The 26,455-nt window shown below is 38.0% G+C and overlaps 1 protein-coding gene across 4 annotated transcripts in view; it reads right to left on the bottom strand.

Annotated features, from left to right (window-relative positions):
* Window positions 1-26,455, bottom strand: part of FAM168A (family with sequence similarity 168 member A) — a 188,537-nt gene that overhangs the window by 93,765 nt on the left and 68,317 nt on the right. The window lies entirely within an intron of this gene.

The following is a 26,455-nucleotide window of genomic DNA, read 5'->3' as shown; positions in this document are numbered from 1 at the left end:
ATGTTTTGTCCATGTGGCGGGAGGCTCTCTTTCTGCTTCCTGATATCCTTTGATTAGCTGCTTTCCTCTGCCACACCATTCTGCTATGGTATTCTGTCTCACCTCAGGCCCACAGCAATGAAGCCAGCCATGTATGAACTGGGACCTCTGAAACTGTGAGTGCCAAGTCAACTTTTCCTCCTCTAAAACTGTTCTTGTCAGGTCTTTTGGTGGCAGCAGCTAAAAAATCTGACTAAAACACCAGGCAAGCGCTTTACCACTGAGCTACTTTCCCAGCCCACTTTCTATAATGTTAATATCAAATATCTCATTCTGTAACCATCTTCTATCTTTAGTTTGCTCACTATAGCATTTCAACTCTAACAATCCTTCAACCTATCTGGACGTTCAACTCTACTAATTCTACTTGCATTTCATTACCCACCATTCTCCTCAGATTCTCATATCCCTCAGAACTGTAACTACTTTAAACTCCTTAGTCAATTTTTTATAAACATTCCTTTGCCCCTTTACCACTTGTATTAACACTAGTTTGATGAAATCCAATCTTATTAAATCCAATTCACCATCTATTCACTGCTCACATTGGTACAAATGTTGGAAGGAAGAAAACATACCACTTATGCTTACTAAAGTTAAGTTTTTAACTCATGATCATCATTTTCATGTGGCTTTAAATGATACCTGACAATCATTCTATATTTTCCTGGTCCATTCCTTTTCCTAGAATATTGCATGCTTCGTCTGCTCTTAATTTCCTTCTCGACTAGTATTTTTGCTTTTCATGAGAACCTTCTCAAGCTTCTCCAGGTTTACCTACCAAACTGCATTTGTATTCACAAACTCTAACCTCTCCCCTTTTACTACAGATGAACAATCCACGTTCAGTCCTCCAGTGATATATTAGATTCAATTTCTTCACCAATTGAAGGATACTACTCAAGTCACTTCCCCTATTACTTAAGCATTATCAGGAATTCTCTTCTTTGCAGGATTATTCATATTAACATGTTACTTGTCTCATCTAAAAGCATATACATAAACTGGGTGCAGGTGGGGTGGCAAACATCTATAATTCCAGCGACTCAGGAGGCTGAGGCAGGAGGATTGTGAGTTCAAAGCCAACCTCAGTAACAGTGAGAAACTAAGTAACTCAGTGAGACCCTGTCTCTAAATAAAATACAAAAAAAGGCCCAGGGATATGGCTCAGAAGTTAAACACCCCTGGGGTTAAAAAAAAAAATTACATACCTAAGATAAACTAAAAAATGCTTTCTTGATTCCATCTAACATGCCAGCTACAACTTTGTTTCTTTCCCTTCAGAGCAAAGTTCCTACAAAGAGATAGTTTTGTTTTCTTTCATCTCTTCTCCCATTTGGTGGGGGACAGGTACAGGGATTGAACTCGGGCACTCACCCACTGAGCCACATCCCCAGCACTATTTTACATTTTATTTAGAGACAGGGTCTCACTGAGTTGCTTAGTGCCTCACTTTTGCTAGGGCTGGCTTTGAACTTGTGATCCTCCTGTCTCAGCCTCCCATTCTTTTGGTCACACTCTGTCCAGATTTTCATTCTCACCATCCCACCACTACTGTCCTTATCAAAGTCACCAGTGACCTCCACCATGCAAAAACTTGTAATCAATTTTCAGCCCTCATCTTCCTTGACATATCAGCAGTACTTGACCCTCATAATCCTTTTATCTCCTCTTTATTTTTCTCCAGTGCTAGGGAACAAACCCAGGACCTCATGCATATTCTTTACCACTAAGATACATCACAGCCTGCTCTCTCCTTTAAAAAATGTTTTCCCCTACTTTTTGTAGTGTGTGTGTGTGTGTGTGTGTGTGTGTGTGTGTGTGTTTAGGTACTGGGGATTTAACCACTGAATCACATCCCCAGTCCTACTTATTTATTATTTATATTTTGAAACAGGGTCTCACTAAATTACTTATTAGAGACTTGCTAAATTGCTATTGCTGGCCTCAAACTTGCAATCCTCCTGCCTTAGCCTCCTGAGTCACTGGGATTACAGATGTGTGCCACCGCTCCCAGCTTTCTTGCTCTTTTAAATACTTTCTTTACTTGGCTTCCAGACACTACACTCACCTGGGTTTTGGCGTGTTTGTTTTGTTTTTTCTCCCTTTGGTTCTGACAGCAACTTTTCAATTTCTAAATTTTGCCATGATCCAGATTCAAGTTTGAGCCTTTTATCTACCTCCATACATTTTCAAGGTCACCTCACCTAATTCCATGACTAAATACCACTATATTTTAATATTTACTACCTCCCAGCCTTCTGAAATCTGTTTCTCCTAAAGTCTTCCCCAGTTCAATGGATTGCAACTCCATGATTTCAACTGCCCTGGTCAAAAGTCTGCTGTTATATGTGACTTCTTTTATTCTCATTCATCATGTCCAGTCCATCAACAAATTTTTCTCAATTCTACTTCTACCTCTAAATTATATCCAGTTTTCAATAAATTTTTACTACTTCCACTTCTACCATTTTAATCTAAGTTACTATCAATTCACACAGGATTAATGCTATTGCCTTCTAATCGGTCTGTTTTTGTTTTTTGTTTAGTACCGGGAATGAACCCAGAGGCACTTTACTACTGCGTTACATCTCCAACCCTTTCTACTTTTTATTTTGACACAGGGTCTCACTAAATTGCTGAGGCTGGCCTTGATCTTATGATCCTTCTGCCTCTGCCTCCCAAACTGCTGGGATTACTGGCGTGTGTATACCTAGCTAGTCTCCCTGTTTTTGCATGTGTCCTTCTTGAACCATACCGGGCTTGGCCTCAGGGCTCTGGCACTTGTTCCCTCTGCCTTGAAAATTCTTCTTTCAGTTCACTCTCTCGTTTACCACCAGTCTTAATTAAAAATCACCTTCCAGTAAGGCTTTCTTTGGGTCCCTATCTTGACAATTCAGTCTTTCACTTCCAACCTTTCTCTCTTCTTTGATTTGTAGTTATTCTTTCCCACTTAACTATGCTACTTAATATTTATTTTTTACCCTGTTAATGGTGTCTTCCCCAATAAAATATAAGTTCCACTGTAATAGGAATTCCCCATCTACTCTGTTCACTGTTTGCCTCTCATGTTAGAACAGTACCCAGAATATAGCAGATAAAATTTGAGACATCCCTCTATTCTATGGTTCAGATGACACGCAAATCATGGACAATGAAAGTTTCCATTAGTCACTACCTACTATTTGTCAGATGTTAATCCCGGTTGGTCTCATTTATACTATTATACTTATTCTTCATAATAATCCTGGGCCTTCAGAGACCAGCTGTTGACAAAATGTGCACATGCGTGACATGGGCACACACATGCACGCGCGTGCTACAGCAGAAAGGAAGGCTAGGGACTAATGGAAGATGAGAAAATGGCCCACGGAGAGGTGAGGATTACAAACAGAAACATGATATGATGGAAAGTTACCATTCCAGTAGAAAGCATATTTCATGTTTGGTCTACATGTGTATACAGTTCTCATAATCAAGGGATGTGATTTCATGGCTTCTATTTTACATTCTTGCTTGGTAAAATTGTCTTCCCCCTGGTCTGAGAATTCCTGAGACACTGTCCTTTCACTTCTGCAAGCTCAAAATCCAGCTATCACAGAGAACATTCCCATGAATTTTTATTAAATTGAACTCAACAATTATTTGAGGTATTTATTCTATTTCACTCATGACAAATGCGAGCTTTCAGCAACACTATGTAACACACTCTGGGCGCATAGACCCTCTAACTGCTAGAACAGGAATTTGAACTCAAGTTCCCTGTTCTGTCCCCTATTGTTGTATATAACATATTATACAAAAGTCATAATCACTAGTTGAACACTACCATTTCCCCATCTTCATCTGATAAGTGAAGCGTAGAACTGAACTTCATAAGTTCACCACTTCAACATTCAAATATTTTTCCCAATTCTTTTCCCCACCCACCCACTTTCTTCACTTTTCTGTCCCTCTGTATTCATACCTGCCAGACCATCTAGTATGTAAAGTCCTTTTTTTTTTTAGAGAGAGAGAGAATTTTTTAATATTTATTTTTCAGTTTTCGGTGGACACAACATCTTTTTCTATTTGTATGTGGTGCTGAGGATCGAACCCAGCGCCCCACACATGCCAGGCGAGCGCATTACCGCTTGAGCCACATCCCCAGCCCTGTAAAGTCCTTTGAAGGCAAAGACCATGTCTGATTCTTCCTTCAAGTCCTCTAAGCATATACCCACAGGTACTTTGGGAATGTTTGTTAAATTGAAAACACTAAAAATCAAACAAATAAACATAACTTCTTGAGTTTCCAGAGCATTTCCATAGTCTAACAACTCAAAGGGGAATCAGGTCTGGGATCAGCCTCTACTTTATAAGTGAAAAAGCCTAAAAGAAGAGAAGCCCTTTGCCCAGACTTTACTCCTCATACTGCAAGCTCAGCATTCCTTATAACATGTAATAATGTTCACTATATTTTGAGGAGCCAAGAAGATGGCTGAAGCAAGAAAGAGGATCAAGATTGACAACAGATTGTCACACATTATAAATTATTCACTTAACATAAAGAGCACATCCTGAAAAAGTAAGCAGATGTGGCATTCATAGTAGAGCCACAAACTTGGTTTAAAATCAACTCGTGTCTAATGACACTCTGCTCTGTATATTCCTTTTGTAAATCACTTGGAAGAGTAAGATACACGGAAGAGGCTTAAGTAGCAGAAATGAGACCTACACACTCAGAGCTTAAAATCCTGATGGCAGACAAAATCAGACACATGCCTTCAACTCACAGTTTAAAATAATATTAAAAAGGCAAAACAATAAGAGCCAAATGAATTTTATAGGTAACCTGTGCATCTGTACAGCTATCACAGGATTTCATACAGGAGAGAAAAGGATCACTATGAGAGACTGCATCAGTGTTTTTTTGGTTTCTAGGGTTTCTGCTGTTTTGGGGAACTTGAGTTCAAATTCCTATTCTATCAGTTAGAGGGTCTATGCACCCAGAGTGTGTTACATAATGTTGCTTTGCTTTCCTTTTTGTTTGTTTGTTTTTAAGGAAGAACATGATTTATCATGAAAACTGTGGCAGAGTTTGAGACAGAACTAGGCTTGCGATTCCTATGAAATGGGAGAGGAAAAACAACAGAACAGAGGAGAAGACAGGTCCAAAGATTCCCATGCTACTTCCTACGTGAAGCTCTGCGAAGCTTTCCAGCTAGAACTAACCCCTGTCTTCTGTTCCAAACACACTGAGTGATAGCTCCATGCTAAACCCACTTCAAGTTAGAAGACTTAGCCAGGGGAGGTGGCGCATGCCTGTAATCTCAGCAGCTCAGGAGGCTGAGACAGGAGGATCTCGAATTCAAGCCAGCCTTAGCAACAATGGCGAGGCGCTAAGTAATGCAATGAGACCCTGTCTCTAAATAAGATACAAAATTGGGCTGGGGATATGGCTCAGTAGGTGAGTGCCCCTAAGTTCAATTCCCGATCACCCCACACACACATACAAAAAGACAACTTATTTGTTTATGCAACTGCTTCCCTCCTATGCAGAGAGTTCTGAAAGCAGCGGATATCTTATAAACCTGTGGAGTTTTCCACTGGCTAATAAAGCCAAGCACAGTGTAAGTACACAGTTTGATCAACTTAGAACTTGACAGAAACTCAAAGATCATTTAATTCAAGCCTTTTGTTTTGCAATGAGAAAAGAGACCAAGTGACTCTCTCAAAGTCATAGAGCAAGTCAATGATAGAGCCAGAAATGGGCCTCAGGCCTCCAGACTCTCAGCCAGAAGAGTGGCAGTGAAGCTGCTCTTTCTACCCAAAGTACAAGAGATTTCCACTGCCTACTGGCTAGTTATAAGACTACTGGGCCCTTGAAGTGGGAGGTCTAAGACTCTGGATCAGGAACTGCTGCATTCCAAACAGCTGACTTGCAGAATACCAGGGCCAAGTCCTTTGTCTCAGGACAGAAGGGCTCAGAAAAACCTGGCAGAACAATCTCTATTTGATGCAAAGGCCCCAGAACACTATGGACTGCAGGCTAGGGCAATGGACCAGTAAGGATTTCATTCTGATGAAGCTAAAGAAAAACTGAGGGGAAATGGGAGTTTGGGAGCAATGGAGAGGTAGATTCATTTGCTCAGCAACAGGGACAATGAGAAAGCACTCTGGGTGCAAAAGAAAGAGACTTTATTAGAAGAAGCTGAGGGCTTAGGAAATGATAGAGAGGGTAATTTCAGGACTCAGTGAAGATTTCCCAGGGAAGCACCTCTCTAATTTGAGACTTGATGGTATATATATAATAAAAACAAACAAACAAAAATCAGACTGGAGCGTGTATAATGCCAAAGAAGATCCCAGTGCAGAGTAATGCAGCTTGAGTGATCCAAATCTCCTCATTCTCCATCACTGCTGCAGCCCAATCACCATCACCCTCCATCAGAACCACTGGGAACTCATTTAAAACATTTTTTTCTTTTTTTTAAAATGGTGCTGGGGATTGAACCCAGGGGCTTGTGCATGCAAAGCAAGCACTCTACCAATTGAGCCATATCCCCAGTCATTAAAACATAATTTTACATATAAATTTAAAATTTAAATTCCTCAATTTTAAAAGAAATAAAGGATTTGAACAGATATTTCTTAAAAGAAGGTATATAAATGGATGATGAAGAGCACATGAAAAGATGTTCAATATCACTGATAACTAGAGAAATGAAAATCAAAACTACACTAACAGCCAGGCAGTGGCATACACCTTTAATTTCAGCAGCTCAGGAGGCTAAGGCAGGAGGATCTCGAGTTCAAAGCCAGCCTAAGCAAAAACAAAATGCTAAACAACTCAGTGAGACCCTTTCTCTAAATAAAATACAAAATAGGACTAGGGATGTGGCTCAGTGGTCAAGGGCCGCTGAGTTTGATCCCTGGTACCAAAAAAGAAAAAAGAAAAAAAAAAACTACACTAACAATTACCCCTCTCATCCTTTAGGCCGATATAAAAAATATCAGAAAATAACAAATATTGGTGAGGATGTGGAGAAACTAGAACTTTAATGCACTTTTGGTGGTAATGTAAAATGGTACACTTACTATGGAAAACAATATGAAAGTTCCTCAAAAAATTAAAAACATAATTACTATAAGATTCGGCAATCCCACTTTGGGAAATATTTCTAAAAGCACTGAAAACAAAATCTTGAGGAGATATATGTACACCCATGTTTAATGTAGTACTATTCACAGTGGCCAAAAGTGGGAGCAATCTAAATGTCCACTGATGGATAGATAATGAAATGCATTGCGCGCGCGCGCGCGCGCGCGCGCGCGCGCACACACACACACACACACACACACACAGAAATATTATTCAGACTTTAAAAAAAATCTGTCATATGTTAACTGAGGACATCATGCTAAGTCGAGTAAGCCAGTCCCAAAAATGATACATGATTCTGCTTACATGACACATCTAATATAGTCAAACTCTTAGAAACAGAAAGCAGAATAGTAGTTACTAAGCTTAGGCTGAGGAGAGTGAAAATGGGAGCTGCTGTCCAATGGACATAGTTTGTTTTCTAAGATGAAAAAGTTCTAGAGATCTGCTGAACAACAAAGTAAATAAAAACACTACTGTACTGTACACTTAAATGGTTAAGATGGTAGCTTTTATGTCAATCTGTCCTTTAAACACACACACAAACAGTTTAGGTTCCACACCAAAACTACTAAATCTGACCATCTGGGAATTAGAATTTTAAAAAATTCTTGAGGTATTTATGGTAGTGGTATTTCTGAAATTCAAAAAACCACAGGCTTTAAAATAAAGTCCAAACTTATTTTGGCATCCAAAGCCCTGCGACTCCATTCCTATCTAGCATTCCATTCTTAACCCTTGCTACTCCTCAGGTGACACTCTATTTGCCCTCTGGCTAACCTAGGCCCTGGAAGAAGAAGAGAAGCACTGTCCAACTGAACACTATCCAATACAAAAGCTGTTAGCCACATGTGACTATTGAACATCTGAAACATGGCTATTGTCTACCATATTGAACAGCATACTCAACAGCATAGGAGTGGAACAACAGATCCTAGAAGAAAAAGAGAAGTAAATGGTAAAACAAAAACAAAACCCTCCATGTACCCTTTTTCTCACATATTACTGATGTGCATTCAACCATTTAACAAATATTTATTGCTTATTGTGTGCCAGGTTTGTACAATTCTAAGTACTGGGGACACAACAGTGAACAAAATAAACATCCCTGTCCTCAGAAACTTGAAGAAGATACAGCAATTAAGAGCAAAAAGAGCCAGAGGGTTGAGGTTCAAATTCTGGCTCCGCTTTTAACCACCTATGTATTCTTTGAATATCACTTCATTTCTTCATGCCTAATATTGTTTGGATGTTCCCCCAAAGGTTCATATGTTGAAAGGTTGATCCCTAGTCTGGCAACAGATTATAGGGGAGCTTTAGAAGGTGGGGCCTAGTGAGAGGTCTTTGGGTTATTGGAACCCTGCCTCGAAAAAAAGACAGTTGTCTTGGACTTGGAATGTATAGTGTTATGCCTAGCATGAATGAGACCCTGGGTTCAATTCCCAACACCACACACACAGGCAAAAAAAAGACAGTTATCTTAAACATTTCTCTAAATACAGTTCCTTTTATTTCTCTACTTTGCATTTCTAGCTTCCTTCCAAACATCTTTAATACTGCCGTAAAGTACATGTGGAAATGTACTTACAAGTAATAGGAAAGGGAAGGCTTGGGGTCTTTCTACTAAATTGAAATAAAACTGCCATGTCTCCTTCTTTAGCTTTGTAGGCTGCTTGCACAGTAATTGATCATCTGCATCTACCAGAAAAGGCAGTTTAAATTGAAGTAGCTAGTTGTGTTTTTGTTTTACAATTTTTTTTCCTTCTGATACTACAAGAACACAGTGGTATCTCTGGGTCTGTGGCCTGCTCATCTGGGTAACAGGAGATGGTACAGCCAGAACATGAAAGCTGAACAGGACAACAAAATGGAAGAAAAATACCCCCAAGCTAGTGTAATATGATCAACAATTGGATCTATATATATGCTTATGTTGAATAAACTGATAATTATGTCTTATTGCATTACAATCCACATATGTGAAGAGTATACTAGAAAAGACTGATCTGTGTCCAGTATGCTAAAATCCTGAAATGTAAGAAGCAGAAGAGCCTTTAGAGAGTATCCGAAATAGCATTATTGTTATTATGGATACAGGAACTAAAGGACTAGAAAGGAAAAGAAGCTTATTCACAATCACATGGGAACAGAACTGAGATCAGAACTCAGGAGCAGGCTGATTGTAGACTTGAATATAAAGTTTATAGGAAGGAAATCTGAAAAACCTTAACATTTGTGAACAAATCTCCAGGGATGGTTTAATAACCCCCACATTTACAAATGCCATTGACTCTAAGGATGAGGCACTCTTTAGCTAAGTAAATTACTCTCATCCACCACTGCCTTGTCAAATGCATTTCAAATGCTCACCTTGAGAAAATGGGAAATTATGGCAGCTCGAGGGGCCTTTGAAGATGTTCAAGATCAGCCTAAGCGGCATATATTAAGTTCAAAAGTGAAATTTCTAAAACAAAGCCCTAATTTGTAAAGGGCAAAAAGGCAGAGAATTCATTACCCAGCTATTTCCAGAGTTCTCACAACTTACCTCTATACACTGGGGAGTACTTGTGCAGTGGTATTCACAGGAAATGAAATCCCCCAAATCTAGGATTCTGCACTTTTAAAAACCTAGCTGCAACCTCCATGCTCCAGAACTTCCCACTATTCAACAATGTTCCAGGCAAAATGAATCACCCTGGTCTTCTTCCACAAACCTTGTGCCATCCCTGTGAATTCAAATCGTAACCATCCTTCAGGCCCATCTCAAGGCTCCCAACTCCAGAGGGTTTTCTCTAAAAAGGCCACATTAAAGTGATCAGTCCTCTCTGGTTCTGAATCCTTTTTGCCCCACCCCCCATCATTTCTCACTGCCTTTCCTCATCTTCCTTCACTTAATTCAACCTGTGTTCTGGCTACCACATCAATTTAGTTGTTTCTTCTCCAATTACAATTAGCTAATAGTCTGCCTCTGGAGATTGGCTCTAATAGTACTGTGTCTCCCCTGTCAAAATCATATCAATAAAGTTATAGTATGTTAGAAAAAATATGGACAACTTGAACTCAGAATATCTGAGTTGTAACCATGGCTCCATCAACTCCGAGCCAATATTCACATCCAGGTCCACCAAGCTCTTTCAATTAGGCAACTCATCCTCCATATACAAAACCAAATAGCCACTGATTTAACAAACCTAAGAGTTTATTAAACATGCCTCATAACTTAGGCTCTTTAAGGGATAAAAAGGTACATAAGGCATGACCTCAGCCTTCTAACAGCTAATGATCTTATGTGAGTAGGAAAATAGAAGGTAGAGTCTGGCTTGAGATCAGCCTAAGATCAAGATCAGTCTAAGCTGCATATATTAAGTTCAAAAATGAAATTTCTAAAACAAAGCCCTAATTTGTAAGACATCAGGGTCCTGTTCTCACCTCTGCCACAGAATCTGTGATCTGGGTAAGTACTTTCCCTTTACTAGGCATCTGCTTTCTTACTCTGAAAAATGAGCAGGGGTTATAATCAGTGCTTTGTAAGGGTCCTCCCTCTCAGTTTTGCCACTCTGTGAAAAATAACCACAGTACTACCTGTTCAAGATGCAAGCCAAGAACATGGTATAGATAATGCCTAATGTAAACAGAAACAAGCTTCTGCATTCAATGGAAGCTGCTCTGTGACCAGGAGATCTAGTGGAACCTCAAAGGGGGATGGGAAAATTGAGGTTGGATGATGAATGCATCTGCTGCCAGGAGGTCACGGCTAATCACAGAACACTTCTCATTCACAGGAAGCTTTGCACAAATCCTCCATTCAAGTCGCAAGGTCCCTTTCCACAGAAAGGAGACTCATGCCCCAGAAAAGGAGAGGTACCAGCCAGAAGCCCGGCAATGCAGACAATGGACAAAGCCAGTGGGGCAGAACCCATCCTGCCCAAAGCTGAGACCACATCTCAGGGTTTCTCTGTCCTCAAGTCTTCTTTCTACACAAGATAAAGAGAGCAACAGGAGTTGAACATTTCAAAATATATAATAAATCCCAAGTTATTTTAAACAAAATATATATTTTGCTTTGTAGAATTTATCAGAGAAATAGCAGAATATTCCTTCTGCAAGCATCAGAAATAGTAAAAGCGGGTTTTGCTATCAAACCAAAATCCCAGCTCAACTATTTATCATCCACATGATCCTAAGTTGCTTTTTTTTTTTTAAACATCTATCTCTCTCTGAGACAGATAAGATAGTAACATCTATCTTATTTATCTATTACAAATAAATACTGGAGGGCTGGGACGTAGCTCAGCAGTAGAGTTCATGCTTAATATAGGTGAGGCCCTAGGTAGACCCAGGTGGTGGGGAGGGAAGATATTAGAATGAAAACAAGGCCTGAATTTCAGGTGTTCAATAATGTTTAGTCAAACTAACTGCAAAATAAGCCATTTATTAATATAATTCCCGACTTCAAGGCACTCAGTATAAAATATCATCCAGACATGTTCACAAACTATAATTAAATTAAAAGGAAACATATACTTTGTGAAAATAATTTCCCTAGGGAAGCATCTCTTACAAAGTAGTCTGGCAAAAATATTCAATATTCACTCACTATCCATGAGTTCTCTCACAGTTCTAACAGCTTTTAACAGATAGCTCCATGTGATCAGTTTGGGCCAATGTTCTATGAACAGAAGTGATATGTCTCAAATACATGAAGAAGTACTTAAAAGGTTATGTATGACCCATAGCTTTCTCTCTCCTCCAAAGGCAGCCTGGAATCTCATGCTGAGATGGTGGCATCAGAAGACTGAAGTAGCCTAAATAATCATCGTAATTCTGCCTATCCTGAATATGGAATTTTTTTGTGGGGGAAGGAGAGTACTGTGATTGTAGAAGCAAATGTGACTCCATTTTGTTTTATGACTTCATCCTGTAAAACAACAAGTTGTTTCAGTTTGCTAGCCCTTGATTTACTTTTTAAAATGGAAGTAGTGGCACTATCTTCTCAGAATTGTTATGAAAATTAAATAAAATATATGAAAGCAGAGGAAATAATGCCATGTAGAAGGGTCATGACTGGGGCAAGATGTTCTTTTCCTTTTGTTATAGAAACCTTTAAGAACACTAACTACCTAATTGGGCATTGTTTCTGTAACTGGGGTGACTGGGCTATCTGTGATTCATTAGGCTTCCCGCAGCTTGACTGCACTCTCCCACTTCTGTAACCTGGCTTGCTTGCATTGACTAGACCCCTAAACATCCCTTTTTTGGTTTTCAGGCTTATAAGGAGTGTCCTTGCAATTGTTCAGGGCTGATCTGGGGAACAACTTTATGTTCTGGTCAGTCACCACTAGTGTGCTTCAATAAAGGCTTGATTCGATTATATGTGAGTGGTCTGGAAGTCAGTTTATGAAACCCTGGGATGAAGCTTTAACCATAACAGTACCAGGGATTAAACCCAAGGGAGCCACATCTCCAGCCCTTTTTATGTCCCCCCCCCCCCGTTGTTGCTGTGGGTTTTTTGTTTTTGTTTTTGTTTTTTGTTTTCAAGACAGGGTTCTGCTAAGTTTCTCAGGCTGGCTTTGAACTTGGGATCCTCCTGCCTCATTCTCCTGAATCACTGGGATTACAGGCATGCCCAGTTTAACCAATGAAATTGTAACAAGATAAACCTAGAATAAGTGAATTCAAATCTGTAGTCTACCACTTGCTATTTTGGCCAAGTTGTTTCAGTTTGCTAGCCCTTGATTTACTTTTTAAAATGGAAGTAGTGGCACTATCTTCTCAGAATTGTTATGAAAATTAAAATATATGAAAGCAGAGGGAATAATACAAATGCCTTTGGGGGAAAATATGAGACTGCACTTGATGCTCAGCTGAGAAATTCCAACTGGAGTCTGTGTTGTCAAAACCAAGAAAGGGCACACGTCTGGAAGACAAATTGTGCTTGGACTAGTTTAGAAAAAGTAGTTGTTTCTTTGGGAGGAAAAGAAAACTCATCCTCCAGTCTGTAACACTTTTTATGGTCAAAATAACCTATCTTACTGCTACATTTATTCTTCACAAGAAGCCAGTGGTGTGGATCCTTTTCAAAGAAGAATTAATTCAATGGTCTGGAGAATGAGAATTATCTTAGGAAATTCCTCAAAAGTATCAAGAATTTTGGTCCATGAGGGGAACACCTGAGAGCTCTATAAAATGAACAATATACAAAACTTGTAGTCCAAAAACCTAATATGTGTCCTGGCTCTGTCTTTTACCAGCTATTTTACCTCAGTTATTTAACCACTCTGATCACATCTCTGATCACAACTTCCTTGTCTCTTTTTAACATGGGGAATAATACAACTTACCTTACTAGATAGGCAAAATAATTAAGTGAGAAATGATTGAGAAAGTATCTGATAAACTAAGATTCATAGTAACACATCTCAAAACAATATCCTTGGGATTACTACCCCTCTGTCTGCTCCTATATTGATAGAATAAGCTTAAGTTTTAACTTCTAAATTATTGTTGAAATTAAACAGTTACATTTCTAATAAATAAGCCTCAAACTCTAAGCCAAATTAAGTTTTGCTTATAAATGTAATTACTCATCCCCTTTTCACCCCCAAGGTTATATAGTATAGAAGATACTTCTGAGTTGTTCTTCCTGATCCTCAAGGAACAGAAATATTTTTTTCTGCATGGTAGGACTATAACTTCAGAGGCAATCACAATCCACCACAATACACACAAGGCTCCTTTATCCAACTCCTACAGAACTTCATGAAAACTTCAAATATATATATATTTTTTTCCATGTCTATCTCTTCTAATAGATCTTATGTACCTCCAGGGTAGTGATTATGGGCAATTCTCATAATTCAGGGCCTACCAGGAAAGGTCTGAGCCTACAAACAAATCAATGGACCTCTGGTACTTTAAAGAGTGGATGGTAGAAAACCCTTCATTCATTTATCCAAAAGTATTTATTATGTGCCTTCTATGTTCCTGGCACTGCCCTGAATCTTACAGAAGCAGCAATGAACAGAATAGATATGATCTCATTGGGCACAGTGGCACATGCCTATAATCCCAGCAACTTGGGAGGCTAAGGCAGGAAGAATATAAATTTGAGGCCAGCCTGGACAACTCAGCGAGGCCCTGTCTCAAAATAAAAAAAGTTAAAAAGGCACAAGTGGCTAAGTGCCCCTGGGTTCAAACCCTGGTACTGGAAGGATAAAAAAAGAAGAAGAATAGACATGATTCTGACCTCATGGAGTTTCTGGGTAGTAGGGAAGACAGCTATGGAACAAGAAAGTATAAATATATTATTATTTTAAAAAATGCAAATTGTTATGGAGGTTTATAGTAGGCAAGAGCATGTAGTTACAGAAAAGGTACAACTGTAAGATACTTTTTTAAAAAACTTTTTTTAACATTTATTTTTTAGTTGTAGGTGGACACAGTATCTTTTATTTTTATAAGGTACTGAGGATCGAACCCCATGCCTCACACATGTTAGGCAAGCGCTCTACCACTGAGCCACAACCCCTGCCCTGTAAGGTACTTTTGAGACCACTGGGTCTACATACTTTTTAAAAAGTCAGTAATAAACAAACTCTCCCTATGGATCTCTATACCTCCACCCCCAAACCCCTTCCCTCATGCAGCTAGTCTAGAACCCAGATTACCTTTACTATTGCCTCTATCCCAGTTCATAGATTTCTAAATCCAACAGAAAAAGATCTTATATTAATAGTTAAAGGGCACTGTTTATTTGGGCAGGGTGGGGTAGGGGAAGCCTTGTATACGTTGTGGTGAATTGTGCTTGCCCATGAGTTCTCTGAAAGTATGCTTCTAACATGCAGAAATAAATATTTCTGCTTCTCAAGAGGACCAGGGAGAACAACAATTCAAAAGAGTCTTCTATACTATATAACCTTGGTATTGGTGACTCAGGGATACTAATTGAAATACCTGATATGACTAAGTTTTGGGGGGGTTTTGTTTGGTTGGTTTTTGGTACTGGGAACTGAACCCAAAGGCTCTTTACCACTAAGCCATATCTCCAGCCTTTTTTATTTTATGTGAGAGGGGACTCATTAACTTACTTAGGGTCTCACTAAGTTGCTGACACTGTCCTTGAAATTGCGATCCTTCTGCCTCACCCTCCCAAGCTGCTGGAATTACAGGCATGTGCCACCTTGCCTAGCTTTTTTTTTTTTTTTTTTAAACATGAAAGCATTGTGCTATAGCTTTTCCACAAAAGATAGAAAGCATATGTCATTTTGTTAGGGTCAAACACAGAAGTAGAAGACTTGGAACCATTCCTTTCAGCTAGGTCATAACTCAATAGTAAATGTCTCTAAAAAAGACAGTGGGTTTAGGAGAAAGAGTAGAGTGTCCCAGTGACTCCATTTATTGACTGTGTGCTTTAGGGAAAGGAGCAAAGACTGGTTCTCTACAATATCCTCAGTGCCTAACACAGTTTCCAAGAATTGGTAGATAGCAGTATTCAAAATGTATTTGTTAAGAGCATGAATCGAGGAACCTCTTAGATTTTTGGATAATTTTCTTTTTCTGTCACTAGTAAGTGACAGAACCAAGATCTGAATCTATGATTTATTTATTCCAGGGATGTTACAGAATAGTATACAGGCCTATAATAGAACTGCATCCATTTCCCAGGGAAGCTCTTCAGTACCCAACTAAGAACAACTTATTCTAACAGATTATAATTTCCAAAGATGGTCACAATAACATCTCCCATTCCATGTTTTTTTCATAATGTGATCTTGCCACAAACCCATCAAGAAGTAGAGCCAAACTAGATGTGGTGGCACACACCTGTGTAACACCCATTATTCAGAAAGCTGAGACAAGAGGATCCCAAGTTTGAGGCCAGCTTCAGCAACTTAGCAAGGTTCTAAACAACTTAAAGAGACCCTATCTCAAAACTTTAAAAATACACAGGACTAAGGATGTGGTTCAGTGGTAAAGCTCCCCTGGGTTCAATCCCCAGTACCCCTCCTTTAAAAAAGCGGGGGGGGGGGGAGAGAAAAAGAAAAAGAAGAAGAAGAGGAGCCTAATTTTCTTCCTCTTGAATTTGGGATGGTAGCCCAAATTAGAACCTATAGGATACAGCTTTAACTGGTTCTCTTGGGATACTCCCTAAGAAACATCTATGAAAAAAATTTTTAAGAAGTTCTTTTTCATTCATTCAAGCATTCAATGAGTAATTTTGCATGTTCTTACTATGTGTCAAGCTCTAGACATTTTGTGAGACACTGAGAATGCAGTGGTGCACTACTAGTTACTATTTCTGTCCACACAGACTTTACACTCTAGATGAAGAAAGTGGTACACAGTAGGTGGGACACACGTATACATCCCATAATTACAACTTGTAAGAGATGCTCACAAAGAAACAAAGAGAGATTTGCTTAAAAATGGCAAGTCAAGGGCTGGGGATATAGCTCAGTAGAGTGCTTGCCTACAAAGGCCCTGGGTTCAATCCCCAATACCACAATAATAATAATAATAATAATAATAATAATAATAATAATAATAATGGCAAGTCAAGAAAGGACAGTCCAAGGAAGTGACATTTAAAACCTGTCACAGCCAAGGAGGAGTTAGCCATGTTGCAAGAAGGAGCAGGCAAACATTTTATGAAAAGGAACAGCAAACACAAAGGCACTGAAACAGAAAAAAGCTTGACACACTCAGAAACAGAGAGATGCTGAGTGTGGCTGGAACCAGTAAACAAAAGGGAGAGTGGCACAAGGACAAGAGCATAGATTTCTGAAGCAATATTGTTGGGTTAAGCAGAGGTCATTAAGCATAGCATATAAGCAGGTTCACTTCCCAGAGTTATCCTTTAAATATTATTTTAAAGCTAGCTATATATAATTTCAGATATAAAACAAAATAGCAAATAATAAATGCAGGTACCGAATACTATATAATTAATTGCAGTCACTCAGAAAGCACATTATGCTAAAATGGGACTGTATCCAAGATAAAGGAACATATGGTTTGAAGGCCTTCCTGTAATTAACCTCTTCAGAATTTCAGGACATAGAAAGACAAAACTGACTTTCCTGCTGCCTCATTAATGGAACATTTCATAAATCATACCTGATTTGACCTAGTTTCTTTAGTTCTCAAAATGTTTCATTGAAATCATAATTCTTAAATGAAAAGGATGATCAAGTCTGTCACCAAAGGATGCCCTGTCCAAAATGAAACAGCTTCTTGACAGAATTCAAGAACATCAAAGTGGCCTTTGGGGGGTGGGGGGAGTTGCTGGGAATTGAACCCAGGTTGCCTCCTAACAATCAAATTTTTAATTAAAAAATATAAGTCCATGTCCCACAAAAGAGCTATTCCTAGCCCATTGGGGGGGGGGGGGCATGGCTGCCAATCTGGCATTTCTGAAAGTAGTTTTATGGTAATTTTACCCCATCATCAGCTACTCAAAAACTGGGTCGTTAGGACTCCTGTTTGCTATGTCAGGGACTCTGCAGTGTCCTATATGCAGAGGCTATAAGGGCCAGTAGTAAAAATATTATGAGGACACCGATAGAAGCTAAGTTTCAATCATATGAACATCACCAGCAAACACTCCAAAGCATGGTAGAGCAGAAAGGCACTGGGGAAAGTCAAGGGCCAGACAGAAGTCTGTTTCTCTAATTATTCATTCTAACTCTCTGGGCCTTATTTCTATGTATGACATAACTCTTAATTTCATATGGTTTTGAGGAGAGGCAGGGCATAACAATTATTTTATAACCTAATTTTATTTTATTTTATTTCTTGGTGGGGGTACTATGGATTGAACCCAGGGCCTTGCACATGTTAGGCAAGCATTCTACCACTGAGCTACCTCCCCAGCGCTCTAATTTTATTTTCAATCAAGGTTATAGGTAATTTCACAGGTCAAATTCAATAATACCATAAGACTTATAACAAAATGTGAGACTTCTACCTTATCCCTGATTTCTGCTTCAGAAAGCAATCACTTCAATTTTTAGCTTAACCTCCTAGTGTCTATTTTTTTTTAAATGCATATATTGTCATTTTAATTTAATTTTAGTCACTTCTTATTATCTTTCTGAGATTAGAGTTTGCTCTTTTATATCAACATCATATGTTACTCAAATCCACACAGAAGTCCACATACTTCCCTTACTCCCGCATAGTTAGATCATAACTTTCAGCTAAATTAATATTAGGGTACATTTAGAACATGGCTCTGGAATACTCCTTAATCATTATTTGGGAATTTCTCCTCAATTTTCTATGTTACATTCTCCTATTTCCTTGATTCCATGCCTCTCTCTTCCTTTTCTAACTCATTTTATTGGATCAAACTACCCAGTTTTATGAGATAACATATATGGGAGATAAGTCTTTTGAGGTACTGCTACATGAAAATGTCCCTCCCCTCTCATATTTGTGTCAAACGAGTATAGAATTTTAGGCTGAATATTATTTCCTCTCATAAACAATTCCTTGGCTTTCTTCTAGCTTCCAACATTGCTTTTGAAAAGTCAAATGCTTTGTATGTGACCTCTTAATTCTTTTTGGAAGCTTTTATCCAGTGTACTAAATTCCCTGCTATATATATATTTTTTCATTCAGTACACTGGGCCTTTGGTGGGGCCTTTTATCTAAACTTAAGTTCTGAGAAATCATGTTATTTATTTGATGATTTTCTTCACTCTATGATCTAATATCTAATAATTTAGATATTAGATCTGAAGGGAAGAAACTAGAGAAACTGAATAGAAGGAAATCATCAAGAAGTAGTTAAATCAATCTTATGTTTAAATAACTTTTAATTTAAAATACATCTTAAATTGATCATCTAATTTTTCTTTCTTATTTTCTACTATTTGTTTCTGCTAATTTTTTAAATTTTTTCTAATTAGTTACACATGACAGTAGAATGCACTTTGACACATCACACATTCCTAATATATTTTTAAATGTCCAAAAGTTCTTTCTTGTTTCCTGGCCTTTTTTTAAACAAGATCCTATTCTTGTTTTACTGAGGCAATCCTTCTCTGATCTGACATTTTTTAACAAATTTTATTTTGCTCCCTATGTGAGCTCTTGAGCTCACATGTTCTCCTTCTCCCTACTCCACCTCCCCTCCCTCTCCCCACCCCCCATATTTTTTTTGGTAGTTGATGGACACAATATCTTTATTTATTTATTTTTATGTGTTGCTGAGGATGGAACCCAGTGCCTTACACATATGAGGCAGACACTCTACCATTGAGCTATAGCCCCAGCCCCCTTCTCTCTTTTTGAAAGGGATGGAGGTTTCCTTTTATCTGTAGGTTTTAGTTGTTCATGTTAAGAGATTTTTCTCAAATAGTAACTAATTGTCTTTGCCCATTCATTCACATTTAAGAGTAAAGCACATATAGACACACTATATGAGCACTAGGGCATTTTATCTGCTAGGCGTCAGTACAGCAAAAGAAAATGCCATGTCAAATTTTTCATTCTGGAGGGGAAGAGAGGCCTTCAAATGGCTATGGGTCAGTTTCTCAGAGAGAAATCCTCCAATTCCTACCTGAGGAGAATAAACCTGATTTACCTATGTCTACAAACTAAGAACTAGATAGAGGCCTTCACTTAATTCTTGTTTTCAGCACGCCACCTCTCTGAATGATGTTTTTTCTCAGTTAAGTTTCATATCCCCAAGTGTAGATCCTCCCTGATTTTTTCTCCAGTGAATAAACCTCAGTGTTCTGCTGAAACAGAAAAAGGACAAAGGAGTATAATTATTCCTTATATAATCTCTAAATTAATCTTTGTTTTCTCTACCTCTTACTTAACATTCAAGATGATAAGAATCTCCAATAACTTAGCGTTTTGTAGAGTTTCTACCTCAAAATGACATTGTTCTCACTAACATCCCTCTGCAGCCTTATTTTCTACTTTCTGTAATCTGTTAAACAATTCACCGTTTGTGCTCTTTTTCATCTTCTAAATGTTGCCTCCTCTCATTTATTATTGTCTCCTCTCCTATTTTCTTAGCCCTTATGAGCTAATACCAGTTTTGTTCCATTTTAAGAAGTTTTTAAAATAATATAAGATGAACATATTCAATCTGTCTTATCTTTTTTTAAAAAAATATTTATACATATATATTTTAAGTTGTTGATGGACCTTTATTTTATTTATCTATATGTGGTGCTAAAAATCGAACCCAGTACCTCACGCATACTAGGCAAGCGCTCTACCACTGAGCTACAACTCCAATCCCAATCTGTCTTATCTTAATTATAGCCCCTATCATGAAGTTCTTGGAAGTAGCACAAACACAAAGAATATGAAAATTCTTGGAAAATTTAGAAAAATAAGTGTAACATTGCTAATAATAGCAATTACTGTTTTTTTAAACAGTTATCCCAATATAAAAGACTATTTTTCTTTGGTGTCTAGGGAAGCAACAGTTTCATAAATAAAACAAAAATATTTGCAGCATGTATATCAAAATAGTAATAAATATCTTAATATACCAACAATCTCAGCATAAAATATGAGACAACTCAGCATAAAATGTGCAGTAAATGACACAAAGTTCACAGGATAAATATAAGTGGCCAATAAACAAACAAACAAACAAAAATTTTTATTTAACATTACTGGGGTCAGGGTTGTAGCTCAATGGTAGAGTACTTGCCTAGCATGTGTGAGGCACTGGATTTGATCCCCAGCACCACATAAAAAATGAAATCAGATATTGTGTCTACTACAACTAAAAAAAATGAGTATTTTTTAAAAATAAAATAAAGGTATTGTGTACAACATCTACAACTAAAAAAAAATATTTTTAAAAACATTTAACATTAGGGCTGGGGATGTGGCTCAAGCGGTAGCGCGCTTGCCTGGCATGCATGCGGCCCGGGTTCGATCCTCAGGACCACATACAAACAAAGATGTTGTGTCCGCTGAAAACTAAAAAATAAATATTAAAAAATTCTCTCTCTCTCTCTCTCTCTCTCTCTCTCTCTCTCTCTCTCTCTCTCTCAAAAAAATTAACATTGTAGGGGCTGGGATTGTGGCTCAGCGGTAGAGCGCTCATCTAGCACATTCGAGGTCCTGGGTTCAATCTTCATCACCACATAAAAAAATAAAGAAATAAAATAAAGATATTGTGTCCAACTACAACTTAAATATTTTTTAAAAATTTAACATTATGGGCTGGGGATATATAGCTCAGTTGGTAGAGTGCTTGCCTTGTACCCAGCACCACCAAAAATAATAACAACAACATTACTTGTAATCTAGGGATTTAACAATTAAAACCATGAGATATTTTTCTCACATCAGATTGGCAAAAATTATAAGCAGTGATAATACCTAGTGTTGATGAGGTGTGCAAGGTATGACGATGTTCCCAGTGATAATCAGAAACCTAAAAACTAAAAGGCCTCCTTGCTCCTGAGTTCTCATTCTAACTCCTGAGTTCTTGACTCAGTGACTTTGATTCACCACCTTTCTCTGAGCCTCCATTTCCTCAGTGTTTAAACGAAAAACAAAACTCACTGGGCATATAATTTGTTTACTTCAAAGTATTATGAAGAAAAAAATGCAACAAAAACTGGCCATAAAATAACTCTGTAAATTTTACAGCTCAATGCAGTCCTATAACAATACTGTGATAAGACAAACCAATTAAGTGGTCTCAAAATTTAACTGTTTATTGTTGGCTAAAGAGCCTATGAATTAAATAGCTAATTTCCCCCAAAGAACTGCATAAAGAGAATTAAAAGGACAAAATCCAGGTTCTGATTTCACCAGATGAATTTAAGGAAGTCCTCTACTCTCTGTTTTTTGGCTTCTAAAGACCTCTAAGGATTCTATTACTGTCTGGGGAAGAAAAATGAAACCCTTGAACTTCAACAGTGGAATTCAAACTTACTAGAGTCTCTGATTTGAAAAACCTAGGTAGAGCCTAGGCCAGCTTTGCAGGTTACAGATCTATGAATATTTTTTACTGGTCAGCCCTCCTTTAAGGCTTATACCAAAGAAATAATAAAATAACAGCATGATCACACCTCATTAAAAGCCTGTGACAGACACTTCTTAGTCTTGTATACAGAAAACCAGACCCAGAAATATAGAGTACAAGAGGTTCTGAACCACCACTTGGCCTTTGCACTACACTTTATCTATTATGGAGCAACTTGGCAGAGTTGGGAAGGAAACTCACAGAGGAAACAACTCCATCATTCTGTTTAGTACATGAATACCAGAGGACCACATAAAACTGCCCCTAAAGCAAATGGCAAAAGCTCCCCATTAGAATTAATCCTTGAGTATGTATTTAACTGACTCATTCCACAGGAAATATGCACCTTAGGGATTTTTCTTCCTTTAATTCCCCTAAAAATGATGGATTATAACCACTTATTGAGCCCTTAGCATATGCAAATACTATGTACCAGATGTGTGACAAGATACTTCTGTTTCCGTTAGCCAGGTCTGTTCTCAAACCAAAACTATCATTAACGAATTATTGCCTTCATTTTATAGGTAAGTTGAGGTTCAGAGAGATTAATGAACATACTCAAAATCATGGATCATTACTATCATCATTATATATCATTCTAATTTTAATGATGAGGAAACTGAAACTCAAAAGGGATGTATCATTAAGTTATTAAGTAGCAGAATGCAGGTTTGCCCTACATAGTTCTGTTTCTAAAGCCCATACTTCTTACACTACACCACTTTTTTTTTGTTCTATGCCAAAACTACAAAATTAAAATTTCAACTCCAACAAGTACACAGTTAATAATAAACGACATGTCACAGCTGGGTATGATGATACACAAGTGTTGTCCCAGTTATTTGGGAGGCTAGGAGGGAGAAGAGTCCAAGAGTTTAAGACCAGCTTGGGCAACATGGTAAAACAAAATAAATAAACAAACAAATAAATGTCATGTACAGACTCTTTCCTTTAGTTCCTTCCAAAATAAATAAATAAATAAATGTCATCACTTCTGAAAAGCAGTTAAGGAACAGCATTTACAGCAAAGAAAATCAAAGGGGAAGGTGACTATCTTAAGATTCCTTCCTAATGATAGTTCCAAAAGAAACAAAGGAAAGGTGGCATTAATACAAGGACTTTTTACTCTTGTGATGAAGTCATAATCCCAAATGAGCCAATTTTCCTGGCCATCCATCCAATGGATCATCAAAACCAGGTGAATAAGTTTTTACTGGTGCACAATAATTATACAGAATAATGAGTTTCACTTGGCATATTTGTACATGCAGATAACATAATTTGATGGATTTTAATCCCCAGAACCTTCCCTTGTCCTCCTCTCCCTTCCTCTACCTTACTGGTCTCCCTTCTATTTAAATGAGATCCTTTTTTTCCCTGCAGCTGAATAATTTGATTGGCAAATTCTGTCATTACTGGTCTTGCCCAGTGATTTTAATGAAAAGCTTGTCTCAATAGCATCTCTCCCAGGCCACAAGCAACATACTCTAACCCTATAAGCAATGAGACTAGGATCTCCAACTCTGCCTGCTTGGATGATGTCTTGAAAAAAGAAGTAACTGACTTCCAACCCTAAATAATTTACTTAAAGGCTTTGTGTATGCTGACCCGGAAGCAACAAACACACCAGCCTCATAAATTTTGTTTCCTAATGATAATTAAATGGTCTGTCCACCCTCAGTCCCCAGAAAAGCAAACTTTAGGAGCAAGCAAAGAGAAGCTTAATGTTGTAAGGAATGTATGAGAACTCTTTTGTAAACTGCTAGTGTGGGATTAAAGAAGGGAAAGGAAGAAGAGGAAAAGAAGGAAGACAAAGAAGAAGAAGATGATCCTGCTGCCAGGCAGCAACAGCCTCATTAATCAGTGTTGGAAGCTCAAGCTCAAATTGGCTTATTTAAAAGGCCAACTATTAGCAAACATTATTACTGCAGCTTTGCAAGAGCTGCTATTTTGTTCTGTTATTGCTTGCCCAGTCTCTAATGGACAGAAAGAGAAATCAGTTCCACAGATTTCTACTGTCATCACCTAATAAGCTCTGGGCTTGCCTTCAAATGCTGGGAGAAAGGGTGAAGGTGCTGTCCAGTTTAAATTTTAAAACATTCAAACTCAGGCTCTTGTCATGTCTCTTCCAATTTACCAGATGTACAACTTTAGTCAAGTCCCTCAGTTTCTCTATCTGAAAAATGAGGATAATACAATGGGACAACAGGAATAAAAGAACTAATTGTACATGACCCATAATAAATTATTGCCCTTCTGAGAAATACCACCCTAGAGTTCAGATTATCACCTTTTAGGAAAGAAGATATGTTTGATTTCGTAGTACATATGAACATCAATAGCAGAATTTTCTCCCATGCCCACTCTAGCATCAATGCACATGACAGGCACAAAGCCTGTGCCTTCAATAAGGCTTTAACTTACAAAATAAAGCAGTTGCTAAAGATGATGCCTAGCCCAGTTCGATCCTTTCCAACAATAATCAGAATTAAGCCAACCTAGAGAAATATCTAACTTTCTCTATCTTAGTGATATTCCTTTACTCAAATAGCACTTGTTGAGCAACTCTTTGACCCTTCTGGGATAATGCAGACACAGAGACAAATCAGACAGTGTTGCAGCCACTATCAAACTCATGGTCCAATGAAGATGACAGATATCAAAACAGATGATTATAATATAGAATTTATTCATTTGTTGTCTTACAGTTTCAAACTAATTCTCTATTGTCCTGCTGTTATACCAGACCAGACTCTGCAGGCTATATTTCTCTTTTCCCAGCCAACTGCCTATTAGGTTCTGCCCAACAGAGGGTGCTGGAAGGAGACTACAAGGCTGGGGAGATAGAAGGAACTCTTTCTAATGTTCAGTTTTCCACAAGGCAGCAAGCAGGTCAGTGTGCAGTGGGCCTTGGCTGATTTCAATGCAATGACTCTCTAGTTACTGAGACAAGTGCCCATCAGCCAGTTTCTTCTTCACCACAACAATAAGCAGAACATTGCTACAGAAGCCATGTATTCTCCTCAGAGGTCTGAATCTGAGCCTTGTGAAACTCTCTTCTAAGCTCCTTCCCTGTTCAGCCCTAGCAGTGGTAGTCATTTTCTGCAGTTACTACATTTATTGGATTTTCTTTTATCTCTTTTGGTAATTAAATACCTTTTACCTAGTTAACAATTCTTTATATTAAATTTAACCTGTTCAAATCATTGTTGGAACTTTTGTCTCCTCAATTGAATCATGAATGACATAAGTAGGATAAATGCTATGATACTGATTGAGTCCAGCCTCCTGTTTTATAGATAAACTCATGTTCCAAAGATTGAAAAGAACATGCACATGGTCACAGGCTAAACCTACTAGTAGTAGTAGTCCCTGTTTCTGACTCTCAATAACAATAAAAATACAATTTGTATCTTTCCCATCTACAGTATGAGATTCCTAAGCAAGCTGTTCCTTGGTACCTATTACTGTTCCCAGTACACAGCAGTATACATAATTGTTCTATTAAATTGGATAGACTCAGCCTTTTTGCCTAATAATGAATGGAGTCCTAACATACCCTGATTCATGAAAAATCCCTCCTGGGGTCTAGGAATATTAAATTGCACTAGAAACTCAGAAAATACTTCTATTTGAGAATTTAAGTATTTCTTGTGCCAAACTGGCAATGCAACTATGTATCTTTAGAGCTTCTACTAAAGAAATTAATTTGTTGCAAGTCCAAACAACAATTTTTTAATCTTCCTCCTTTATCTGAATTAGAAAACTAGACAGAATTTCAATTACTATAAACCTTGTTTACTAACATTCAAACTACTGCTGTCTAATATTCACATTGCTGGCATGTTTTTTCTTTTGGAAGCTCATTTTTTATTTAGAGAGGGCGAATCATGCACTGTAATAAAAAGTAGGAACTGGAGTCAAAAGAAGAGAATGAGTCCTAGTCTGCCAACTTTTATTTTTCCAGGTGAACTTGGAAAGTCATTTAATTTCTCTGAGGTTCAGTTTTCTCAGCTAGGGAATAGGAAAAATACTATCTGCTCCTCTGGACTACTATATGGATCAAATGAGAACTATTCCTCATTACACTGTACTATGACCTAAAGAATCTGACCGTATCAATCATGCACAGTGGTACACACCTATAATTCCAAGTACTTGGGAAGCTGAAGCAGGAGGATTGCTTGAGCCCAGGAGTTCAAGAACAGCCTGGGAAACAACAAAACCCTGTGTTCTTTCATCCAAAGAACTGAACCCTGCAC

Source organism: Spermophilus citellus, assembly GCF_964194105.1.
Source record: "Spermophilus citellus genome assembly, chromosome: 2".
NCBI classification, from domain to species: domain Eukaryota; kingdom Metazoa; phylum Chordata; class Mammalia; order Rodentia; family Sciuridae; genus Spermophilus; species Spermophilus citellus.
The sequence above is the reverse complement of the archived record's forward strand: the minus strand, read 5'-3'. Positions and strand labels throughout refer to the sequence as shown.